The sequence below is a fragment of the Felis catus genome, chromosome X (assembly GCF_018350175.1).
Source record: "Felis catus isolate Fca126 chromosome X, F.catus_Fca126_mat1.0, whole genome shotgun sequence".
NCBI classification, from domain to species: Eukaryota; Metazoa; Chordata; class Mammalia; order Carnivora; family Felidae; genus Felis; species Felis catus.
In genome coordinates, this window is record NC_058386.1 from 40,217,245 (window position 1) to 40,225,192 (window position 7,948).

At 46.5% G+C, this 7,948-nt stretch overlaps 1 long non-coding RNA gene across 1 annotated transcript; it reads right to left on the reverse strand.

Annotated features, from left to right (window-relative positions):
- Positions 1–261: 261 nt before the first annotated feature.
- On the reverse strand, positions 262–4,801 carry LOC111558751. The gene is made up of 2 exons (XR_002739886.2): positions 4,352–4,801; positions 262–1,141 (listed from the first exon to the last, which is right to left on the reverse strand). It is a non-coding gene; the product is annotated as an uncharacterized LOC111558751 (long non-coding RNA).
- Between the last annotated feature and the right edge of the window lie 3,147 nt (positions 4,802–7,948).

A 7,948-nucleotide genomic window follows, 5' to 3' on the forward strand; every position in this document is an offset into this window, starting at 1 on the left:
CTGCCCTAACTACCAAAATACCACCGAAGCAAGGAGGGGAAGTAACAAGGACAAAGGCAGAAATAAATGAAATTGAAAGCTAACAAACAATAGAAAAAAAAATATCAATGGAAACCAAAGCTGGTTCTCCGACAATATCAAAATTGATAAGCCTCTAGCAAGACTGACGAAGAAAAAACTCATTTCTTCCTAAGGAAAGAAATGGTGTCACCACAGATCCCACGGACGTTAAAAGGACAGGGGCATGTAACAACTCTACACACATAAATTTGCCCCCTAATATTGCTTCTATCTTTCGATGAATTTTTTTTTTTTTTTTTTGGTCTGTGTTCATGAGAGTTGACTGTGGGTTTGTCGCTGGCCTCATGTCATACACTGGGACGTTTTCCCTCTTGTCCTCAAAGAGACAGTCTCAAACTGGTGTTATTTCTTCCTTCAACGCTTGTTAGAATTTACCAGTGAAAAGCCATCTGGGACTGGACGTTCCTTTTTCAGGTTTGTAACTATGAATCCAGTTTTATGAATGATGCTAGGATCACTGCGGGTGTACATTTCAACTCAGGTGAGTTTGGATAGGTTGTGGGGTTTTTGGGGGGGTGGGGAGGGGGAACTGGCGGAAGAAGTAAGTTCCTGTTGGAGTCTTCTTTGATTCCTCCTGGATCACAGAAGAGATAAGGTGATCCAGGATCTTTCAGGTTGTCACGGAGAGGTTTCCAATCTTCTTGGTAGTAGTCAGAGAGCAGTAGCGGGGGGACCGAGGGGGAGGTTACAGGGAGGCTTAGGGAAGGGTGTTAAGGGGGAACATTTCAGACTCCTAGTCATCCGAATGCCTATTACCTGGCCAAACCAGAATGTTCTGTGGTGTGAGCTGGGAACCACAGGACAGGAGCTGGTGCTGGGGGTGGGAGGTAGGTATGGGAGATGAAGTCAAGTCTAAGTGCCAACATGGCTTCTACCCATCTACAATGACAAGTCCTTCTAACTCTTTTATTATCGTAAGGAGAATTCAGCTGCTACAGAAGAAGTTGGGAAACCACTCAGACGTCCCAAAGGAGATGACTCGGGTTCTGGCACAGGCTTCTCGAGAGGGCAAGGGGCCAGCCATTCCCAGCCCAAGGCAGGGCACTCCAATGGAATCAGCCTGGGTATGGAAACAAAGTCGTGGCATTCAACTGGCCGGCTGAAATTCTTCCTCCATTTAGTCAGACACAAACCGAGACTCATAAAGCTGAGAGCCACCTCATGAGTCTCCCTGCCCGTGGCCTCATTTCGCAAGATGGGGAGACTCTATTCTAGATAAGGGAAGTGAGCGGCTCAGGGTCGCATACCTTGCTGAGGCAAAAATGGGACTGGAGTCCAAGTTCCCCCAGGGTCCCAGCTCAGTGTTCTTTACACTACACATAAAAACAAGTATTCACTGGACACCCACTGCATACGTGAGGCAATGTGAGGATAGTTCTTGTCACCGCAGAATTTGGACTTCGGCGGGGAATACACAGGCATTAAACCGTGACACAGGTAACTGAAGTAGAAATGAGTGTTAAGTTACTAATGAGAACTTCACCACCACCAGCACTAAGAGTCGGCCATAGTGGTCCCAATGGAAAAGTTCCACCTTGGCAAATTGAGAAATTATTATATGGGATCTTTCGGTGACTGAATAAAACTTCACGTTGGTGAAGTCTACAACCTAGAAAGTGCTTGAATCCTGTATCTGAAGCACTGAAGTACCCCACCATCTCGGGTAGCTACGGTGGGGGGAAAACGCCATATTAGTAGACCAAGGAGCAAAGACTGACATTCAAAGAAGTAAAGACCGACATTCAAAGAAGTAATGATTCTAGCCCCGGGCATTCTGTGGGACCAAGAAGAAGGAGCCATTGTGTGGTGACTCAAGCCAAGCGTGACCCAGATACTCCAGGGGAAATAGCCCTGGAGCCACGAAGGCCCTGAAACAGACTCCAGCAACCAAGCATGACCTACTCCAGAGAGCAAGAGCTCTCTGCTGAATAAACCAGGTAGTTCTGGAGAGCAGGGAATGAACCTAGGATTCCGTGTTTCAACACCTTGACAGTGAAGAAAGGACATAAAGAAACACACACAGACAGAACTTCCGGTTGACCTCAGAACCTGATCAGTCGGAACACTTTTAAATGGGAAACTCTTACAGATGTTTGGTCAAGTTATTCTTGCGGGAGATGTTTCCCCTACAACTGGCACTCTCATGATGGAATCATTTTAAAGCGTCTCGAATTTTCCCCTATTCTTTCAAGGGGTAAATGCAATCCTACAATCGGAGACCTGAGGTGAAAGTAGCTTTACGGACGGCAAGTTACCATATGGGAGAGTGCTTGATAAAGCAGACTCAGGAACCCCTGGGTGGCTCAGTCGGTTAAGCATCCGACTTCAGCTTAGGTCATGATCTCAGGGTTCATGAGTTCGAGCCCCATGTCGGGCTCTGTGCTGACAGCTCAGAGCCTGGAGCCTGCTTCGGATTCTGTGTCTCCCTCTCTCGATGCCCCTCCATCTCTCTCTCTCTCTCTCTCAAAACTGAATAAACATTAAAAATAAAAGACTCAAGTCTGTAACCCACGATCTGATTAATTCTACTATAACAGAATACCAGACTCTTTTAACTATGACAATTAACAGAAGAACAACAAAGTAAGCATGTAAGTTGGCGGTTAGTTTGGTTAAAGGTTTAGAATTTAAGATTTTAAAACGTATTCAGCTGAAAACGCACATGTAGACCAGGCAATTCTGATGGGGCAGAAATCATTTATCATCATCACAGCAGGCTGTAAGAGTCTAAAGCGGCACCCATGGTAAAGGCTTAATGGAATCCCCCTCCTTAAAAATTATTAATAATAGAATGACTTAGTTTGCATTTCCCCCAGACCCTCAGAAGCTGGCTACGAAATCTCAGACGTACCCAATCAGTTCAGTAATTCTGTGAGTCGACGGGAAAATGACAATTCATCTAGGGCGCTTTGTTTCGACCCCTTGATAAGTAAAGAAAGAACACGGTGAAATGCGGTGAAGCGTCTAATTTTTATCTCGGGCCTTGGTAAAAATAATACTTATTTTTAAATACATTCCCGGCGGTGTCCAGAGCGCCTAGCACAGAGCCTGGCACGTAGTACAACTTCAGAAAGTGGGGTGTGTTTTTGCATAAATGCACAGTCGAACGATGAGGCTGTGATTCTGCCAAACCGGAAGTACGTGCCTTGAAAAATCGCTATTCTGTTTTCACAGCGATACGCAAGGAAGAAAGGGATGGAAGGGAAGACCAAACACCTGTTTTGTTATTTTCTTTCGGAGAACAGTTGGGTGGAATCGGACACGCAAAAATAACGAATGCCCTCCACCGTTTACTAACTATGTGATCTTGGCCCTGGGACTTGAATGCTTACTCTTAAGTCTCTATGACCTCATGGCTGGCAGAAAGCTACTAACCTCTTCCTCGCAGTGTTACCACAAGGGCTTAAATGTGGCCATGGTGTTTTCGAGCCTGGCGCACAACAGGCGTTCAACGAATGAGGACCTCTGAGCGAGCAGAGGTCTTTTCACCTCAAACATGGATCCTAACTAGAAGTCTGTAGTATTCCTGTCACTTTCTGAGTTTCTTTCCAAAAAAAAAAAAAAAAAAACCTCCAAAACCCAGTCCTTCACTTATTACAAGCGTTCTCTACCCTGGCGCAGCAGATCAGAACCCCCGGGGGGTTCGAGGCAGGTGACCTGGCTCGCTGTGACTCCCCAGTGGTGAGGGGGAGGAGGAGAGAGCAGCCCGGTGGGGTCCTCCACCTGGCACGGAGCCCCTGGGCCCTGTGCCCTCCAAGAGCTCAGATACGTGGGGACAGAGGGACAGCAGAACGGAAGCAGTCAGGACACAGGGAGCATGAGGTTTCAGAGGTAAGGTGAAGGGAAGAAGAAGCATCCTTTTTTTTCTTATTATTTTTAAGTTTATTTATTTATTTTTAAAATAATCTCCACACCCAGCACGGGGCTCGAACTCACGACCCCGAGATCGAAGAGTCGCACGCTCCTCCGAGCCTGAGCCAGCCAGGCCCCCCTGAGAAGCCTCCTTAGTTTAACCAGTAAATCAAAGGCCGTTTGCAAATGGCTTCCAGAAGCTGCGATCTGACAGAAAACTTCGAGTGACTATCCATCTGAGCTTCCCAAACACCCGATCTGAAATTGGCTGGTTAACCTGGCCTCAGCCGTGACATACGGAGAGATCGAAATGCTGTCGCAAGCCCCCATTTTAAAAGCAACACACGTATTTGTTCAACGTAAGTTTAACATGCTTTGAAAAATCGTAACGTGACGCAATCAGATGGGCAACACTCACCGAGCGGAGCAAAAGCGTTTCTCGGCAAGCGGGTGTCCATCAAATAGAAGTGGTTCTCGTCTTTACCTTCTAGATGAACCATATGCCACTTGAGTTCTCTGTATAACCTCAAGGATGTCTCAACCCTTCAGGACTCAGTTTCTCCATCTGCCTAAAAAAAAAAAAAAAAAAAAAAAAGCAGGGAGGGACGGATCCGGCAAACTCTAAAACGCTATGCTTCTCTTCTGAAAATAGCAATTACCGCCACGTCTCCCTGTGCCAGGTATTGTATTAGCAAATATGCCTATCTTCTAACATGTGGTTCCTCAGAAGAGTGAGAGGGACCAGGGTTTAAAAACCAACACAGGGTGCCTGGGTGGCTCAGTCGGTTGAGCGGCCGACTTCGGCTCAGGTCACGATCTCGCGGTCCGTGAGTTCGAGCCCCGCGTCGGGCTCTGTGCTGACAGCTCGGAGCCTGGAGCCTGTTTCCGATTCTGTGTCTCCCTCTCTCTGATCCTCCCCTGTTCATGCTCTGTCTCTCCCTGTCTCAAAAATAAATTAAAAAATGTTAAAAAAAAATTAAAAAAAAAAAAAAAACCAACACAATGAGTAAACGCAGACTTTTAAAGGGAAATTTCCTACACACCTTGTTCACCCCAAAACAGGACCGGCCACATCCCTCCCCTTTCTTTCAGTCACACTGTCGTAACTCAGGGCACCTTTGTGGCTCAGTCGGTTAAGCGTCTGACTGGCTCAGGTCACGATCTCACAGTTCATGAGTTCGGCCCCCGCGTCGGGCTCTGTGCTGACAGCTCGGAGCCTGGGGCCTGCTTCGGATTCGGTGTCTCCCTCTCTCTTTGCGCTCGCTCGCTCTCTCTCAAAAATAAACATTAAAAAATTAAAAAAAAAAAAAAACTGCCGTAACTCTGTTCCCCTAGCGCCACAAACCTCTCTCCTACTGGCCAAGGCGGGTCTTAGGATTGAATAAATGTTCTCACGGGCTGGCAACCCTCCGGCGAAGTACGTGATTGTCAGGAACACAAGAAGCACGAGATGGAACACAGTATCAGCACCCTTGCCTTAGCCCAGAGCTCGGAGGGCAAGGTGTTCCCAAAAGAAAATCTAAGGCTTAAAAGAGCGCTCTGATTTATCTGGTATCGCCATCAAATCATCATGAAGGCAAAGTCACGAAAAGAAAGGGGTGCCCAAAATGGCTTGTTTCAAAAGCATGCCGTATTCAAAGTACATGAAGAAAAATGTATTTTTCCTAAGCCCCAATACGGAGAAAACCTTAGCAGCCTCTTTCACAGGCCTTAAATCTGATAATACTACGTGCCCTGGCAACCCAATGTGGCTATAGGATATCGAACACTTCTTACGTGCTAACGACCATACAGAGTGCACAAACAGACTGCTCACTCACAGAACATAAAGACTCGAGCAGGTTAACAATGGCCAACCGAGGGAACAGTTTAACCGTCTGTTCGTTACAACAGCCTTGTTCTCTGACCACCTGAAGGGCTCTTGATTTGCAGTGATAAATGTCTATTTTGAAGAACTGAATGAACTATTACTCAAAAGCTAACAAAGCACCTATGTTGAGCGTCGACATATTTTTTTTTTTTGTTTTAGTTTTATTTATTTCTTGAGAGAGTGAGCTGGAGCAAGGGAGGAGCGGGAGGGGGGTGGGGACAGAGGATCCAAAGCGGGCTCTGTGCTGACAGACAGCCCGACGCAGGGCTCGATCTCATGAACTGTGAGATCGTGACCTGAGCCAAGACCAAGGGTTGGATGCTTAACCGGCTAAGCCGCCCAGGCGCCCCCATAAAAATTATTTTTACTGTAAAACTTATTGAAGGGTCCAGTCTAGACCGAACAGATAGATATACAAGTTTCTCGAAGGATACGGCCAAAGAGACAAGTTCTTTATTTCTCCCATATCCTTCGGAACGTGCCCACGTAGCCTGTAGGTTCAGTTCGCGAGACGTAATACAATCTACCTAGGACGCTGCATAAATGGCTTCATTTGGAAAGCATTCTTCCATTCACAGGCCTGACAAATGCTTGCTTCCTGTGTTCCAGAGGAAACTGTATTTATAATTAGTAGTTTCTTATAAGATTCACTTTTGCGTGCTTCTCATGTGATTCGACACTGGCAGGGCTGGCCCCAGTGTGTGTAGCAACAGAGCGAGCAGCAGAAACACGCTCGCTGGCTCGAGTGTTCCCAAACCTGAAATGGTTAAGTCCTTGGCCTTCAGTTATTACCTCCGCAAGGCTTTGGTTAAGTTTCAACCATTTTACCCGAAAGGAGTAATAGCTAACCGCTTCATATAGGAATAAATACTGCGCGTTAATCTGTTTTCGTCAGCGAAGAGGACCCCAGGTGAGAAGCAACTGAAACTACCTCCCTCCCCCACCCCCACTGGGTTCCCTGATTTCTCTACCTCTCTAGGTTGCCTTAAAAGCAGCCAATACTGTTTGGCATTTGCTCGAAACTCTCAAATAACCTGACCCATGCCCACAGGTCAACACAGAAATTAAAATGTACTGGGCAGAAAATGTAGAGGGTCCAGGTACACAGGTCGTGGAAAAGCAACGCGTCTGTATTGCCCAGTCAAGTGAAGCATTCTGGGAAAGCAGACACTCTGACTCCCCTAAGTCCCGCGACCTCTGCCAGCCTGGCTACTTTATGGGCAGACCTCGACTCAGAAGACCCACAGAACATCCATCCTTCCTTCACGACAACATCAACCTGATGAGGAGTCTTCCGAAATCAGGGGTCTTGTGTTGGCCAAGGGAGGCCTCCCCGTATCGTGCCTCTTTGCTTAGAAGGTGGTTTCATTTCAAATGGCATCACCACGTTGGGGTTGATTCGAGAAAGGTTGAGTGTGGGGCAGCACGAAAAGAAAATGTTACATCCTCTGTGGAAATTCCGGGCCTTTCCACCGCTTTCAGTTCCACCAGAACTGGATCGTGAAGCCATCAATCAATAAAATAAGCTTGGGACTGTGTCCCCCAATTTGTCATTCTCGTCTTTCATATACAGCATCTTCTTTTGATTTCTATTTTTTAAATGCTTATTTATTTTCGAGAGAGAGACAGAGTACAAGCGGGGGAGGAGCAGAGAGAGAGACGGAGTTCAAGCCCCACATCGGGCTCTGCCCTGACAGCGCGGAGCCTGCTTCGGATTCTGTCGCTCCCTCTCTCTCCGCCCCTCCCCCGCTCGCGCTGACTCTCCCTCTCATAACATAACTAAATAATCTTAACACAAACTAGATCATCGGGACAAATATTTTGAAGGCATTTGAAAGCACTTACGATCTCACCTTTTGACGAGTAAAACATCTGATTTATTCGAGGGTATACAATTTTGGAAGATTTTGTCTTTCCTTCTCAATTTCAGTTACTGTCATAATAAAAAAAGGTTGATGAAATGAGGTTTACTTTTCAATCGCTGTGGTAATTTGCCGTCTTTCTTTCCACCTGCCAGTGTGCCTGAAACTTCTGTTCAAGTGCATGCAAAATATACAACTCCCCTATGGCTCAATTTGCTTTTAAGTAAAATGAGCAAATTGTCAAAGCTTGGTTCCTGCCTCTCACTACTTTTCAGAGCAAGCA